We start from the raw sequence: 17202 nt of genomic DNA on the forward strand, positions 1-17202 counted from the left end.
ACAACAAGGGTCAATGCTCCAGAAGATTCCAGCAGGACTCCTCAAGACTTTTGATATATTGGGATTAAGAGCCTGCAGATTGCAGCATTCCTCCACGGGCGTCTGGCTTGGGAAAGAGCTGAGGTCAAGACCAGGAGATACCTAAAGGTCAAAGTGCTGCCAAGAAAAATAGTTAAACAAAGGCCAGCATTTCTCCAGTCAATTGCCCAGGCTTATAAAGACAGCATTAAACTTAGAGGAAGGAATTTAGGATTTACTTTAGACCTTTTTCTTACTTTAAGAGGTTTTTTTCAGCACCAATACAATTTCATTTCAGTATCCAGCTAAAAGCAGCCAATACTGACTTGAACTTCGGGGGTGCTGAGAACTAAGAGGTCCACAGTTCATTTTTTCTTTTCATTTGGGAGTGTTCTTTGTGTTTGTGAGTGTGTTGGCTTTTTGGTGGGTATTTTTGCAGGGTTTTATTGTTTGTTTGTTTGTTTGTTTTTTACATATAATGGACATTTGACATATCTCTGAGAAGTTCTGGTGGGGTTTTTCGTGTAACTGGCCTGCAGACACACTTCTGCCCTCAGTGCAACAACAAAGCAGGACTCTTATCTTCAAGAAAGGGGTGGGAAAATCCTTCATCTCCTTTTCCACATGGCTGTGGTCAGCTGGAGGTGAAACTCCGGCAGGAAGAGCAGCCACAATTCACCACTTCTGTTAACACCAACTCAGCCTAGTCTGAGGTGCCATCCCAGCAATGCAGGATTGATTTAGCAATCCCTGGGACTTTCCAACACTCAGAAGACATTTTCTGAAGAGATTTGCCCACTACAATCCTCCCCTCTTCATGAGCCACCACCTGCATTTATTTATCTGACAGCATTCCTTGCACTGTTTTATCTACACACAAATAGAAAGATTTTTATTTAAACAGCTCTCAGCCAAAATCCTGCTTTGGGAATAGCTCACAAAGCTCTCTTGTGTCAAAGCTGTGATTTCCCAAATGTTCAAGTCAGAGTGCATCCCTACAGGGTCACAGCAGGCCACCAGAGCTCCCAAGTCGTGGCTTTGCTGGAACAAAGAAAACCAGCTTTTTCCTCCTCCTTGGGCTTTTGCAGCAAGGAGAAGCAGAGCATCTTCTCCTGATCTTCTGGCCATCCAACACCAGGTTTCTGAAAATCCTTTTGTGCACTACAGACAGAACACAGACAGAAATTGGATTTTCTCCCTGCTTTGAAGGTTACCAGCAAACAGAAGAGTTTGGGCTCTACCAGACTTGAAAGGACATGCTCTGCCCTGTATTGCATTACCAAACAAATCCATTAATGGTTTCCCAATGGCCAGTCTAAAAACCAGTCCAGCCCAGTGCCAACTCAGATGATGGCATGGAAGACCATCTGCAACTCTGTGAACTCAGCAATAAGCCCCTGAGCCCGGGGAAGAGTTTGTCAAGATCCCATCGCAGGCGAACAATAACACAGAAACGCGGCTTTGAGGGGGAGACAATTTATCAAGCTGACCACAGACGTCTCCCTCGTTTTTTCTTTAATAAATCCAGCCTAGCTCTTGGCTGTGCTCAGTATCTTGTCATTGCTTTCGTCTCCGCTCAGGAATGCCTCCCACCTGCGGTCTTCAGGCCCTTTGCAACCCTGAAGCCATTTATTTTTTCCAACATTTCTCCGTAAAGAAACCCAGACTTTATCCCCATGGAGAGGAGGGAAACTGAGGCACAGCAAAGTGAGCTTCCTGGCCCTAGGCTGGGGAAGGGAACAGGAATACCTGCTCATTTGGGATGGGCTGATTTGTACTGGACATTTCTTCATCTGCACAAGGAGCATCAGGAGGCTCTCGCTCCCTCTCACGAATGAGCTGTTTAGGAATTACTTGGATGCTCTTTGCCATCAGATTTTAATCACCATGGAGTGCCTTCCTTGTGGGACTCCATGGGGCTGTTCAGGCAGCCAGCCAAGCTCCTGAGAGCCAGGCTTCATCTAAATACATGCACTGGTTATTTTTAATAATGGTGGGCAGACACCAGCTTGGCTCCCATCTCATCTCCACCTCCTATCGCCAGCACGGCGTTTCTGTCTCCATTTCCACATCCCTGAGTGCAATGGGGAGCTCCAGGCTCAAAACCCTTCTCCAGCCCTTGGAGACGCTCCTGGGAAGAGCCACACGTAGGTGGCCCTTTGAGGTCCGAGGGGAAGGTTCCGCTCAGCTTTTGGGAGCACCAGGTATCAGCGCCGCGAGGCTGCCGGCAGACACGGTTGCCTGGGCTAATTTCACGCCCATCCTCTTCCCTCTCTGTGAAATTCCAGGCAGGCCTTCCACTTTGGCTGACATTCAAAACTGTCACCTCTCTGCAGACATTAACTTGGAGGCCTCTGTCATCCCTCACATTAAAATGCTATCACGGGGAGTCAGCACAGCTCGGCTCAGCCAGCTAAGGGGCTGGCTCTGGCCACGCCGCGGGGACAGCCGATTCACGCTTGACATCCGTGGTCAATTTGACAGTGATGGACATGCTACTTAGGAGTCATTTGCTGATCTCGTTTCCCCAGGTGGGAGGTCGTGCCACAGAGCTGCCTTCCCTGGGGAGGAGGAGTGGTGATGCTCTCCAGCCTCTCCAGGAGCAGACGCACACAGATGGGCTGCTGCCCTGTCTGCTCGCTGGGCAGGAGACAACCTGCAGAGCCTGCTGTGAACCCAAAATGCAGCTGCCCCTTCTGCCACACACAGAGGTGTCTTTGCTCACAGACAAGCACCTCACCTCCCAGAAAAGTTGTGTATGTTTGTGTGGACATTCCCCACGTCCTTGCTGAGGCGTGTGCTCCTGGGATACCAGGATACCTGGGATGTCTCAGTCTTCTCAACAACTTCTTGTGTTTTCTGAACCACACGTGCTGTGAAAGGCACGAGAGATGCTGTCAAGCCAAGACACACCTTTGCCCAGAGAGAGGGCCTGGTCATCATACCCTGACCCTCCTCATAGCAAGGGGAGGCAGAGGTGTGATGCTCATTAAGCTCTAAATCACTATTTAGTGGGCACATCATCATCCTCCTCGTTCCAGGTCATGTCCCTGTCTGGAGGTGCCCACCCTTCCACTGCATTCCCCTCTGAGCAGACAGTGATCACAGTCACAGCCTCGGGGGAGCAGTGCTCCAAAAAGGAGTGGGATTTTTAAACCCTCACCTTCCCCAGGAGCCCCTGGCATCACCACTGGTGGGCCCAGCCCTGGGATGGTTCACCATGACATATTGTTGACTTCAGAGCATTGGGTCCTTCGGCATCCAAGGGCCTCATTTTCACACAGTCAGGGCAGCAGACTCAGCAGATGCTTAACCCAAGCTCAACCACACCCTCCCTGTTGCCTGAAGGCCTCCCAGCACTTGATGCCCAAGCACGTTCCTGCCATAGCTCTGTTCCCAGCAGCTCAGGGACAGTGACAGTCTCCAGTACCTCTCTACATCTCTACAGACAAAGCCCACCTGCAGCTCAGCAGCTCTAAACCAGCTTGGTCATTCTGGTGCAAAAATTCCGATGAAACCGTGCTGGGTTAAACTAAACTAAAATACACAGGGAACTAGGTAAAGGTGAATTGAAAATAAAAGTTTCCATATAGGCATGAAGCCACCAGGGTTGTGGTTTCCTGCATCTTTATACCACTATCAAAGCACCTTTCATTTTTATTTTTTTTTTTTAATGTACAGAGGAATTTACAGTCTAACCACCTAAAAACTCCCTTCCACATCTTATTGCCCCAGCACAGTGTCATTGGTAACACACTCAAATCCTAGGGCTGCAAAAGATAATTAGGGCAGGGGAACTCGGCCAGCTACTACCGGGAGCCACTTCCCAGCCTTTCCCAGTTTTGGGAAGCCTGAGTTGAGCCCCGTCCTAAACACCCTGTAAAACAGATGTCTTATGCAGCATGCCCAGAAGGCCTTCCCCAAAACCAGGCACTTTTGGATCAGACAAAAGGAGCAAATTCCAGCATCCTCCGGCCCTTGCGGCGAACATGGCTCCTTTGAGAGTGGAGCTTGGAGAGTGCCTGTCCCCACAGCTGTGGCTGCCTGGCTCTGGGACAGTGGCACACTATTTCTGTCACCGATGCCACCTGTCTCTGATGAAGGAGACGGAGGAGATTCATTCCCCCCAGAGATGCCCACAGGGTTGATCCAAGCCCTCCAAGACTTTCTTTCTTTCTCGAAGGTGACCGAGCACCAAGGGCACAGCAGCCACGTCCTTACCCAGGGTGGTTTGGTGTGTTCCCTGGTCTCCTGTCAGCAGAGCTGGGTGGGAAGGGACCCACTGATGGACAAGTCACAGACCTGACACCTTCCCAGGCAAAGCCCCAGGCCCTGACACTGCTACTGCTCCGTGGCTCTGGGACAGCCTGCCTCTGCTCCACCACCCCCATCCCCGTCCCCATCCCAGGCAGGACAGGACCACACTCGCCTCCTTTTCAGTCCTTTTATGGGGAGGATCATTTTATAGCAGGGTCTGGTAGAGTACTCAGCTTTCCCTTCCAGACTCCAGCAGAAAGAACTTGACCTGTGTCCTCGGACCCTCTTAGTCATCGGGCTGAGCCGCCTCTCCCCTCCTCCCACCACCCTCCTCTTTTATGGAGTAGCAGCGGCAGCAGAGCATGGGGTGAGAAGTCAAGGGAAGGACAACTTGACTGATGGAGCTCAGGTTGTGGGGTCAGCGCAAGGCGTCGTGATCTGGGCTCAGACAGAGCCATTTCCTCTGTGATTTTATCCGCTGTGATTTTTATCTTTCGTCTGTTCACACGTCATGCCACCTGGACATAATACAGAGCAAGCTGAGAGCTCGGCTCCACGCTTAACCCCTTCCCTGCTTCCCAGGAAAGCGGGAGGCCCCGGGCACGGCTCAATTCTGAGCTTGTGGCTTTGCCTGGCAACAAGGGGCTTTTCTTTACGGGCCCTTTTTATTGCCTGGAACATCTGTAAGTGGCAGGTTTATCCTTCTCTGCTGACCCCATGAACCACATTATGATTTACCCACAAATTTCACATTCTCGACAGCATTCATGAGATGAGATTTTTGGTATTTGTTTTAGGAGACACACGCCGGTTTCGGTTCCCACTCCAAGCCATGTGAGCACAGCCCTGGTAGCTCGCAGCACGGGCTCCTCAAGTGATAGCACAGACATGAAAGGCAGGCAGAAACAATTTCCTCTTGCTGCACCAAAGATGTTCAGCCTTAGCAGCTGCTTACACAGGGCTGGAGTAATGAAGACCAGCCCCCTGCTCCAAAGAGCCCAAAGCAAACCCGTGGGCAGAATTAGGTGGTGTTTGACATGAGCACAGGTGTTCAGGCCAAGCTACACCGAGTCAGACCAAGAGGAAAGAACATTATGAAGGCCTACAGGGAAACTGGCAATAATCCCCCTACCAAAGTCTCAGCCGTTGAACATGTCAGATCTAAAACTCTTCAAAAGGCAGATGAAAACCATCACCCCCATTCCGTAGGTGAGGAGCAGCACGAAGAAGGAAGCAGAAGAAAGGAGTATTAAATCCATGACCTATCCCAAAGCTGTAGCATATGATACCTCACTATTCCATCACCAGATATCAGCTGGGTGAGAGCCCAAGCACCTTCACATGACATCCACTGACCTTCCTCTCAGGTCCACGGAGCATCAAATCCCATGGTCCAAACAGGATGCAGCTCAGCAGGGCTCACATGGGATCCCTGCTGAGGAAGCTGCAGGAAGCCTGGTGACCCCACAACACACGAACCACCCCTCTCCTCCAGACAGGGCTCACCTTCCCAGCCTTTCCTGGCTCCTCCAAAGAGCAGAGGGCTGGCTCCCACATCCGTCTAATTCCACTGCCATAAATTACCACCGGATGGGACAAAAGTAGAAGCTGCTTTGAGTGGGGGATATTTTAAGTCGCTTATGGGTTTGGGTTTTTTTGTTGTGGTTTGGTGGGTTTTCTTCCCCAAGTTTCCTTATTTTTTCCCTTTCTTGCTCCTGATATGATAACAGGAGAGACAGATAAACAACAGGGAGTTTCCATCTAGAAGGTCTGGGGGAAAATACGAAGTGCAGCCAGCCACAAAAGCTGTACAGGCCTTAAGGTTATGTTTATTTTTAAGTTCTGGCTTCTTAAAACCACTGACCTCACTTTTTGAATTAGGCAAAAGGATATGGATAAAACAACACGTCCTCAAATAAAACCCTGCCGGCCTTTACGTGTGTTTGCCAACTAAGCAATTTATGGGTGGCAAGGTGCAATATTTTTAATGGCACTTTCACACCAAGTTAAAGCATCTTAGAAGGAACTCTAACCAGTCACAGTTCTGGTTCCCTTTCAGGAGCACTGTGGTAGAGGACAGGGGTGACTTGGTTTTTCAATAAACTGTATGCACAACAAACACATGAATTTTGAAAGGTTACATAATGTTCATGCAGAAAGTCAGGTCTCTTTTGACATTAATTAATTTGGGACAGTCCCTATGTCAAAGCCAGGTAGATACAGTTGAAAGGGTCTGCCCATAAATGCCCAGCACTCACTCCCAAAACATCTGCTCTTGACCACTATCGGGAGGAGTTTGCTACATCAGGAATGATCCATCTAATTTGGCAGTTCTGATTTTTCTTACAGGCACAGAAAGCCAGGCACACAACTGACTACAAGAGAAATGGGCCCACTTGGCTGCAGCTCAGCGTTCACCCCGTGGAGAATCAGCTCTGTGAGACAGGGAATTTGTGCCCCATGTCTCCACTCCACACAGCACAGGGAGACTTGACAGCTCCCACCAACTTTGCACATGTCCAGGAGCGTGGAACTCAGCTCTAGAATAACTAGTAGTAGAAGCTTTACCCCTCACCAAACTTCACACAAACCCCAGTTTGCCACAAAACAAAAACAACTCTTTGCCCCTTGTGTGGGAAGCTGAATGCACAAAGAAGTTTAGTGTTGTCACACCTACTTCAACGCTGTCCTCAGGCAATTCCCCTTGGCATCTCCCCTTCCCTTTAACAGTTTGCATCAATCACCCACTCTCTAGCTGTGCCCTTGTAACACATCCCCAGAGACAGAAAGACTCCTGCCACTCTGCCCTAGTGAGGACACAGATAGCTGATGTCACTTGTGGCTGTTCAAACAACCTGCATTCAAAATGTCCATCCCCACACCTGCTTCTCTCCACACACCCACAGAAAATCACCCCCAAAAAAAACCCAGATCACAAGAACAGTTACAGCCACTCCCCCACCCACCACTTCTTCCTAAAATGACCTTTCTGGATGTTTAAGATCTCTGGGTTTCCAAGACATCCACAGAAACCAAATCCAGGTTTTCGAGGGAAGAATCACGCTGTGCCACCAGGCTGGAGGTAGCAAATGCTGCTCTGCCTGTGTGTGTGGACAACACCCCCGCAGAGAACAGGCAGTGAAACCAACCCCAGACCATCAGACCATCGCTCTTCCCAGCAAGCTGCCAAGGGAGCCCTCCAGCCACATAAATTTTGGGGTGCCCTTGCTCTGTGGTCAGCCCCAGTCAAAGACATCTTATCGCCGGCCGTTTCCCCATGCGGCACAAATTCATGTCCCTATCATTAAAGAGACACATGGTTTATTTACTCATTACCATATCCAGCTGTTGGCTTTCCTTCTCCCCATATTTCAGGGTAAGTAGTGATTTGACATAAATAATACCCCATTCAGCTATGGCCTGAAAGATATTGTAAATATAAAAAAAAAGTCTTTGGCTACAATAGCTCTTTCCAAGTGCTCCGTCCAAATCCTGCTTAGTATGGGAGTGGGGGGAGGTTGGGAAAGAGAAAACCCAACACCATTACCTAAATAGCCCCATTAAAAATGAACCCAGAGTGAGTTACAGCTTTATTAAACAGATGACATTACATCAGGAATGATGAATCATAATGTTTCTTTTCGGGATTACAATGCTACACGACCTCTTCAGCTGGAATTGTTTGCCTCTTATTCCCAGCCACCACCAGGTGTGGTGGCCCCTGTCCCCATCACATCAGTGCCAGCCCTGTGAGCATCTCATCCCTAAAGGCTCACAAACTGTCACAGGGAAAAGGATGGAGGACAATCCCTTCAGGAAGTCCGAAGGGGATCCTGGTTTTTGTTCCCAGCCCTGGATGAGCAGGGATAACTTCTCAGGAAAGCACAAGGTGTTTCTCCACGTTTGCAGGTGAGGGTTTGTATTCTCAGGCTCTCCCTCTCACCTTGGTCTCTCCTGCATCAGAGTTGAGCAGGGTGAAGCAACAAGAGGGATCTGTGGTGGGGACCAGATTCCAGGGCTGTGCATCTGTGCTGCTTTCAGCTGGGGTACAGTTTTTGTTTCACAGTGGCTGGTGCAGGGCTGTGTTTCGGATCTGTGCTGAACATAGAGATGTTTTTGTTGTGGCTGGGCAGGGCTGGCACAGAGCTGAGGCCTTTTCTGCTTTTTGTATGGCCACCATTTATATGGTGAGGGGGCTGGGAGGAGGGCACAGACCGGACAAGTGACCCCAAGTGACCAAAGGGATGCTCCAGACCATGTGACATCATGCTCAGTATATAAGGTGTTGGAAAGGTGTTTTTAGACTCTGTTTTTACTTCTCTTTATCCTGCTCTGATTTTGTTAGCAACAAATCCAATGAATATCTCTAATTCGAGTCTGTGATGGTACTTGGCGAGTGACCTTAACCAGACCTTAACTCATGAACCCTTTGCTGTATTTTCTCTCCCCCATCCAGTTGCAGAGGGGAGTGAGAGAGAGGCTTTGGTGGGTGTCTGGCACCCACCCAGGGTCATCCCACCACAGCATCCCAAGGCTTTTAATACCCAATTAATTTTTCTAATTCCCTTCCAAGCTGAGGACTGCACTGGGGTACGCAGCAGGGATTTCAGGAACAGCAGAAATATGGGAAATTGCACAGTGCAAGATGACTGGGACCACACAGGGTACAGCAAAAGGCTGTAAGGAAAAGGACTACAGACTGCAGCTGGTACAGCCCTGCTCTGCTGGCTCCCCCACCAGAACAGCAGATCCCTACTCCCAAAACATCACCCATCGAACTGCCTGCTCACTGCCTCTGTCCTTTGCACTGGTCTTCATCAGTTCCTTCAGTCCATCCATCCATCCATCCATCCATCCATCCACCCATCCCTCATCCATCCATCCATCCACCCATCCATCATCCATCATCCATCCATCCATCCATCATCCATCCATCCATCCATCCATCCATCCATCCCTCATCCATCCATCCATCCACCCATCCATCATCCATCCCCCATCCATCCATCCATCATCCATCATCCATCCATCCATCCATCCATCCACCCATCCCTCATCCATCCATCATCCATCCATCCATCCATCATCCATCATCCATCCATCATCCATCATCCATCCATCCATCCATCATCCATCCATCCATCCATCCATCCACCCATCCCTCATCCATCCATCATCCATCCATCCATCCATCCATCCACCCATCCCTCATCCATCCATCATCCATCCATCCATCCATCCATCATCCATCCATCCATCATCCCTCCATCCATCCATCCATCCATCCACCCATCCCTCATCCATCCATCCATCCACCCATCCCTCATCCATCCCCCATCCATCCATCCATCCATCAATCCATCCATCATCCAACCATCCATCCATCATCCATCCATCCATCCATCATCCATCCATCCATCCATCCATCCATCATCCATCCATCCATCCATCCATCATCCATCCACCCACCATCCATCATCCTTCCATCATCCATCCATCCATCCATCCATCCATCCATCCATCATCCATCCATCGACCCATCCATCATCCATCCATCATCCATCCATCCATTAATCCATCCATCCATCCATCCATCCATCCATCCATCCCTCATCCATCCATCCATCCTCCATCCATCCACCATCCATCCATCCATCCATCATCCCTCCATCCATCCATCGTCCATCCATCCATCCATCCATCCCTCAGCCATCCATCCATCCATCCATCCATCCATCCATCCATCCATCCATCCATCCACCTCTTCCCCTGTGTCTTTAGATCCACGTTGTCCCCAGTGCAGGTCACACACATGGATCACAAAGAAGATCCCCTCTGAAGATGAACTCTCTCCCCTGTGTCAGTCCTTGCAGGATTGGTGGAGGCAGCCATTAAGAAGAAACCCAGCATTCCCAGTGGGCAGCAGCACGGCCCAAAGCCACCATGTGAAACATTTTGCACATTTTGCACATTTTGCTCCTCTCATCCTTCTCCCAGTGTTTGCCTGCCACCTATAAATAACCAGGAGAGCATGACATCCCAACTCCCAGATAAAGCAGCGCCGCGCCACAGCCCCGCGCGAGCCAACAGCTTCTATTTTTACATCTTTGGTGAGAACCACGTGGCAGCTTTCGACAACACACACAAGGGGGGGAAAAAAAGCCCCAGCACTCAGATCTCCACTCCCCCTCCACCTTCTGCTCAGGCAGACCTCAGACAAGCGCCCGGCAGCCCCATCTGCTCGTCACCTGCTGGCATTTGGGTAGCAGCTACGTCAAACGCCCGGCTCGCGTTCTCACATGTAGGAGTTTGCTGTCTGAGTGATGAGGCTGTCTGTGCTCCCATTGTGCTTTGCCATCCAGAGGGTTTTTTGGGAGCATTTAACAAAATGCTGTACGCCAGTAGCTGTCTTATGTAAGTTGTCAACCTCCTTGCCCCCATTTTACAGACTGGGGAACTGAGAGAAAGAAGAGATACCTGTGACTTCCTGCATCCCCAACCCTCTAGCCCTCTGCCCCCCAAAAACTCCCTCCTTTTCCTCTGGCTGCTCCTCTGTCCACTCATTTCCACAACTTTAGCTGAATCTGAAATGAAAAATTAAAAAAAATAAAATCAGCATCCAACAATAAAAACTTAACATAACGACAAAAAGAAAAATAAATCCAGTGACTATGAAGTTGGTAAGTGGACCACTTAAGTTCAGCTTTCGTGCATTAAAATCAACAATGGCAATCATTTCTCTTTCCACTGTAATTGTTGTAACAGCATTGACTCTAATCTTGCAGAAGAAAAAAAATATCCACCCCAGATTTCACTCCAGCCTGGAAGTGAGTCAGCTCTCAAACCTCAGTGAGAAAGAAAGGCACTTGCTAGGAAGGATGTGGGAAAATAGAGGGTTAGATTCACCAGGCTCCTCTTGGGTCATGCTAAAATTACTACGATTTAAGTTAATGAATAGATTTCCTTTTGTTCCAGCCCAGCTTCATTCTGCAGTGTTACAGCCCTTATCCCAAGCTGGAAGCAAGAGCTATTCAGATAAAACAAAGCCCAGCTTCCCTTTAGCATTACCACCAAGACTTCTTCATAATAATATTTATAAAATAGCTATTAAGATGGGAGGGGATAGTAAAACCGTGTCGGTAAAAGGCACTCAGGTTATAAAATACCAGGCATTAAATCCGCCCTGCAACACAAATTCCCTTCCCTCCCACGTGTTTGCTTGTTTCAAAGCATCCCTCAAGGCAGAGCTGCATCCTGCTTACTCCTTGGGATCTCTGGCTCATCCAGGCTGTGGGATGAGCAAAGGGGTCCCTGAAGATGCTGCTGCATCTCGACTCTTCTCTCTGCTCTGGGCTCCAGTCTCTGCTCAGACCTGCTTGGCAGGAATTGCAGGGGCCATTTGGATTGTCCCCAGCTCCCAACAGAGCAGGGAGGGTCAACCAGGCACTGCTCCGAGCTCCCCGGGGCAAAGAGGAAGGGAGGCAGCCACAGAGGCCACAGCAGAACCACAGGCCACCAGGGCAACGGGCCTTGCTCCTTGGCAGGCTGGGTTTGGCACCGTCTGCACTTCTTCCAGGAAGAAAGAAAGAGTTTTTGTGCGGTTTTTGGCAAGAGGAGTTTTCCAAGGACAATCTCGTGTGCGGCACATCCCAGCAGACTGCAGCAGCAGGGGAAACTGCTCAGCCTGGAAAGTGCATCTGAGGCCTCCCAATCCTTGCCCTACATCCCCACCTCCACCAAAAGGCAGCTCTGCACCACTGGGAAGCATCAGCCTCCTGGGAGGTGTTAGCGGCCAGGACAAGAAGCTAACAAGGTGAAAAGTTCCCCCAGAAGGTTGATTTGCTGGAACTGAGCATCAGTGCAGTCACCAGGACAGCGAGAGGGAATAAAAAGCACGCAGCCAGCCTGGCAGCTCACTGCCAGCCACCAGAAAAAACGCGAGGTGAAAGTACGAGACCGAGAGATCAGGCTGCAGATCTGCCCATCCAGAGAGGCAGGACTGCAGCAGCCACCTCTACCAGGAGAGTTTTCCAGGCATTTTTCAATGTCTGCAAGACCCTGATAATCCCAAACCAAGAAGTATCATCTCACTGCAGAAACCTTATGCTGGTTTCCAGCATAATCTCAGCTCTGGAGCTGACCCAGCAAAGAGTCACGGAGCAGGGCTGCAGGTACCAGCAAGCCAAGGGAGGGAAAGCTACACCTACAGCCTGCACTGACATTCCCTGGCTTTTTCCAGCATCTGAAAGGTAAGGAGGGAGTGGGAAAGGGGATTTGAGAGAACAGAAAGAAGCACTGTGTTTATCCAGGCTGACACCTCGCAGAGCACCAGCCAGAGCATCTCAGCTCTAACCCCTGCGCCCGCCAAGCGTTGACACTAATAGGACAACAGCTGAGCAATTAAAAGGAGGAGAGACAAGGAGATATCAAGTCAAAAAGGCTCATGGACAAGAGACAGAAAGCCCTAATTTCTGCTTGTTTGCTTTGGTGAGTGGAATACTGTCAGGCACATACCATTCTCTGGAAAAACTACATTTCTGTCACCACCAATTAATGCCTCTCTCTTAGGAGACTGGAATCCTGTCTTTTTGCTGCACCAGGTTTTTTCATGGACCTCAGAGAAAAGGTGTCAGAATTTGGAGTGCACAGCATCCCTTTGTACAGAGAAGTGTCTGAGGCAAGCCACTGGCCCTGTGCAAACTCTCAATTAAAGACTGTTCACGAACGGTGGGAAACAATAATTTACAGCCCCTTTGCTAGGGATAGAGGAATGGGAAAACACAGAGGAGAGCCTCAAAATCAGGAGGCAAACAGCATTTCCCTAAGGTCTTATTTACACACTTCCCCAGCAGAGTTAACAAGCAGGACAGTGTGGAAGTGGTTGTACTGGTTTGGGGGCCCCAGCTATAACTACTTCAAAATCCCAGTGCATGGGAGTATTCATCCCTAGCTCTGAAAGTCCTGGGCAGCCTTGGGGCCCACAGCTGGTGAGAGGGCCCTGGGGGGAGCAGGGGTGCAGGTTTGGGCAGGTGTCTCTTCTAACACATCATTTACGTGGGCAATGGGAAAAAGCAGTGGGAAAAAACAAGGGGAAAAGCAATGGGAAAAAAGCAAGCAACAAAGAAAGAGCCCCCTCCAGCCTCTTACATCCAGCTCAGAGCCTCTCAACCCCTGTCCTAACAAATCCCCCAGAGACCTCTCAGCAAAATCACAGCTAAAAGCCACGGGGAGGGCTGAGGATGAGGTCAGGAAAGAAATTCAAGGGCAGGGAAGAGGGGCTGCCAGTAAGCACGGAGAGACTGAAGAGCTGGACATCAAACCTGGTGTATGGCAGCAGCTGAGAGGAAGAAAAGCAGGGCTGGAGGCTGTGTGTCCAATCATTGCTTTCACTAGATTAAAAAATGTAAATTCCCCGTGTACTGGTCTGCCTCGGAGATATCAAGAATAACAGGAGGCAATTAGGAGTAACCGAGTCTCAACGATGGTAGCAACAGGTCAATGTGTTTAGGAAAAGAGCAGGTTTGGGGGAGAGGGACAAATCCCTCTCTTTGAAAGACGCTTGGGAAGCGGTGTCTGGTCCAGCTCCCAGTTTCCTTCCCTGCCAGTTTAATGCTTCCTATCAAGCAATGGTCATTTAATCTGGGTTAATAGAATCGCTGGCACGCTCAAGGGAGGCATTGCTGGGAAGCAGCACAGGTAATGTGACCCGTGGGCCTTGGAAAGCCAAGGACACACTTGGCTTCAGAGCCAGATGTGTGCTTTGCAGCTGGATCCTTAACAAACCTGGAAAATAGTGACCCACTGGAAGTGGACACAGCCTGTGATGGAGCAACACCATATGGATAACCCCACACGGGGACAGCCCCACTTCCACCCCAGCCAGGAAGTTTAAATGGAGCAGAAGCCCAAGATTTAGACAAGAACAGCCAAAGCAAGAAAAGGGAAATGCCAGGAAATACAGGACACCTGGAAAAAAAAAGTGCTGGAGATGAAAACCCCCAGCAAACTGAAAAACAGGGGTGAAGGAAATCTGAGAAATAAGAGACACAGAAGTGCTGGTGAGAAGGAGATGGAGTTACATGGAGGCAACTGGGTTACAGGCAATCTTACATCAGTTTATGAAAATATCCCATTAATCTTCATAGCGCAATCTTAATTGCAAAATCTTTCATCAGCCTTGTTATTTGTGCACCTGTCACTGGAGACACTCGGAGTTGTTTTGTCGTCATTTCTCACACTAATTAGAGGGGCTTGGGGTGGTTTGAGAAGTGGGGTGGGGAGGGGGGGTGGGAGGGGGCTGTTGTTTTTTAATTGTCCTCGAGCATGGCTCAGCTTTATGGTAACACTGCCAATTAAGGTCCTGCCCTGTGCAGGGTTTGTAAGCCTGCTAGGCACGTTACACAGGACTAGAGGGGTTGTTTTAATTAAATACCCCCAGACTAGTAGGGAAATATTTAAAGCAATTTAACAATCTGCTGTAGAGTTGTTAAGCCTCCAATATATCTGCTTAATGTTCATTTGGGTATTTAATAATCTCCCTACCTTATCTAATCCTGTTTAAATTTAAAGAGATGCATCTAAGCTGGTGAAGTAGCGAGCACTTATTAACAGCCGCTGGTTATTAAAACATATTTGAGATGTCATCACCAGCGAGCAGTCCCAGCAGCAGGCAGGGGACTTGGAGCCTGCAGATGTATTTCTTTCTTAACTGGGGCTGCCCAGGGACAAGACCCAGTGGTTTCCTCACAAGCTCTGCTGTCACCACACCGGTACCTTTAGTTCCCAGCCTGCTTCCCCTGCCTGTGGAAGAGAAGGTGGTGGCCTTGCAGGGTAATTAGAGCTACTGGTTGCTTATTTTTAAGGCTGTTTTCCAGGTCTGCAGCTACTCAGGCTGGGGCATTTAAAAATAACTGGATGTTTTGTTTTCTCAGTTTAATTAAAGTTGTGTTTTCTTCTGCTCAGACAGCTCTTCACAACTCAGTGAGGTCCACAGAAAATCATTTCCTTGAGGGTAGCCTACAAGACCAGAAAGACTATTTTGCAAAGTTTTGGCCCAGCTGTGCCAACTTAATCTGTGTGTTTCTGGTCTGGCTGCCCTGTGTTTGGTAGTCTCCTTACCTCGATTTGATGTACCTTTCCTTTTCCATCTCTCCTCTCTTCCCTCCAAATCAGGCAGTTCCAGGACACTTTGGAGTGGTAAGGCTCAAAACTCCGACTAGGGCAGGTCTCAAAATGCTGCTATCACAGACAAGAAGAGGTTGTTATAGAACACACAACTCTCAGCTTGGACAACTTATACAACAGGAGAGTCAAGCCAACAATTTAAGTTCCTGTGCAAAATGGCCTCCAGGCAAAACAAACAATTTTCAGGACACGAACAGTAAGTCACTCTTAAATCCCATGAAAATGAACAGCCCAGACTATTTCACAAGCACTAACCCAGCCAATTTTAAAGTACCTTCAACTGCTGAGGAAAGAGAGGAAAAAACTCCGACAGACAATTTCAAACAGGAAAACACATCTGGGAGAAATCTCCCTGCCCAACAAGACAGGCAGTTCTGAAGAGCTAAGGCCATGATGCCTTGAAGGTTTAATGTCAGCATCCTCAGACGAGAGAGGTTCTCCATACATCTTGTTCAAGATAGAGTATCTCAGCTTCTTACCTTAAAGGCTGATTTTTATCATAAGTCTGATGCTCTGCTTTTGGCCACCGAGTTTTGAGACAGAAATGGACCATTTGGAGAGAGTAAGCCCAGAGGTGACACATCTGTCACACGCATTGCAGAGGAGCACAGCCATCCACCTTGGTCCTCACTGATCTGAGAGCAGCTTTCAAACAGCCTCCTAGAAACGTGAGGGAAAATGTTTCCTCAGCCACAGCCACCACAGAACATAAACAACAGGCTCAAAATTGAGGCAAGGAAGGAAAGTAAACAAAAACGCCAACACGCTTTATATGCTTGTTACAATTATTCTCGTTAGAAGTCCTGGAAGAGGTTGAGCAACCTGTATCCCCGAGGGTCTTTAAAAACAGATTAGTACAGCAGTGACAGAGGTAGAGATGATCTTACCTTGAGGCAGGGAGAGAGACTCACACAACCTTGGCAAGGTCCTTCTGACGCTTGTGAAGTGCCAGCGACACCGAGCTCTGCCCCATCCCCTCTTCGCCCCACTGCAAGGGTCTGGTTATGGCAGCAGTCAGAGGAGTCTGGACACCAGAAACAAGCTAAAACAGAGACAGAGACTCCAAAGAGTCCAGCAGAAGCAGCTCTCTGGCCTGCCAGGCTTGTTGGTCTCACGTGAACAAAGCAAACCCATCTCATATCCCCAGCAGAACCCTCAAACCCCGGCCTTCCTCCGCAGTCCCCACGCCAGATTGGGATGACAGATGACCAGAGGGGACCAAACAGAGCAGATAATTTTATTTGTTTTCCCTTTGTTCCTCGTCTCTCAGCCACTGGTGTCATTTAGGATTTTTTGTGGAGGAGACACATCAGCGCAGTGACGGATCCTGTCTGGTCCCATCAGCACCGCGGCGGCGTGTCCGCGGAGTAACGCGAGGGGACTGCCATTCCTGCAGGGAAGGATGCTCAGCAGGAGGTGTCAGCCGGGAAACACAACAATTGTTTCTCTCCCATCAGTTTGGTGGCACTTGGAAACTTTCAGGATGGGGGGAAGGCCGAGCCTGAAGCCAGAGGTGTGCCAAGGACTCGCACTGAAGGCCATGGAGCAGACTTCACACCCAGGCATCATCATCATCTCGTCCCTGTCAAGGGAAAAGGAGTAAGTGTACTTCAAGTGGCTGTTTCCTACAGGATGTGCCCTGCAGGGTAAGGAATGGAACTTCTGAGCCTTCCTCCCACTAGCTGACACTCCCCACTGCACTCCCTGTCACCTCTGTGTGCAGAGCTGCAGTCACAAATCATG

The 17202-nt window shown here is 49.3% G+C and overlaps 1 long non-coding RNA gene across 1 annotated transcript; it reads right to left on the reverse strand.

The window, feature by feature from the left end:
• Positions 1-10794: 10794 nt before the first annotated feature.
• Positions 10795-16076, reverse strand: LOC148183644 (uncharacterized). Its single transcript, XR_015773317.1, has 3 exons — positions 15939-16076; positions 15394-15510; positions 10795-10859 (listed from the first exon to the last, which is right to left on the reverse strand). It is a non-coding gene; the product is annotated as an uncharacterized LOC148183644 (long non-coding RNA).
• Positions 16077-17202: the final 1126 nt, after the last annotated feature.

The sequence above is a fragment of the Pseudopodoces humilis genome, chromosome 10 (genome assembly GCF_049639895.1).
Source record: "Pseudopodoces humilis isolate 2021_Gansu_Grassland_sample_001 chromosome 10, ASM4963989v1, whole genome shotgun sequence".
NCBI lineage: Eukaryota > Metazoa > Chordata > Aves > Passeriformes > Paridae > Pseudopodoces > Pseudopodoces humilis.